This window comes from Sinocyclocheilus anshuiensis, unplaced genomic scaffold, assembly GCF_001515605.1.
Source record: "Sinocyclocheilus anshuiensis isolate Anshui unplaced genomic scaffold, SAMN03320099.WGS_v1.1 scaffold480, whole genome shotgun sequence".
NCBI classification, from domain to species: Eukaryota; Metazoa; Chordata; class Actinopteri; order Cypriniformes; family Cyprinidae; genus Sinocyclocheilus; species Sinocyclocheilus anshuiensis.
The window spans coordinates 810,823-811,334 of record NW_015555743.1 but is presented as its reverse complement, the minus strand read 5'-3'; positions in this window follow the sequence as shown (position 1 = coordinate 811,334).

The window sequence follows — 512 nt, the reverse complement described above, 5'->3', positions numbered from 1 at the left end:
TGTGTGTGTGTGTGTGTGTGTGTGTGTGTGTGTGTGTGTGTATGTGTGTGTGTGAGTGTGACTCTCTCAGGCTCTTTGAGGTGGTTTGGTCTGTCTGACGGCGTTTAACAGCAGTCAGACGCTCTCTGATGTTCAGCTTTAGTCTGCTGTGGGAAATTCAGCTGTGAGCAGCACAAACACATCCAAGTGACAGACCTGCGGTTGCACAATGGAGAGAGATTCTCTCGCGGCAGGTGACACACGCTCTCTGACTGCTCTGCACGTGCAACATCACAAATCAGGTAAATATCATAGACTGTATAAAAACAGGTAAATATACACACCCTGCGTCTCAATGTTCATACGAGATTAGAATAAGTGGGTCCCAAAGCATAATATGTTGAAAAGAGTATGCCAAAAGTCCCCGGATGGTCTACTATTTCAGATCAATTTTTTGAAGTATGGATCCGTGCACACTCTAATGGCTAATATTGCCCACAATCCATTGAGCGTTGGCGAAGGATTCGGTTCAG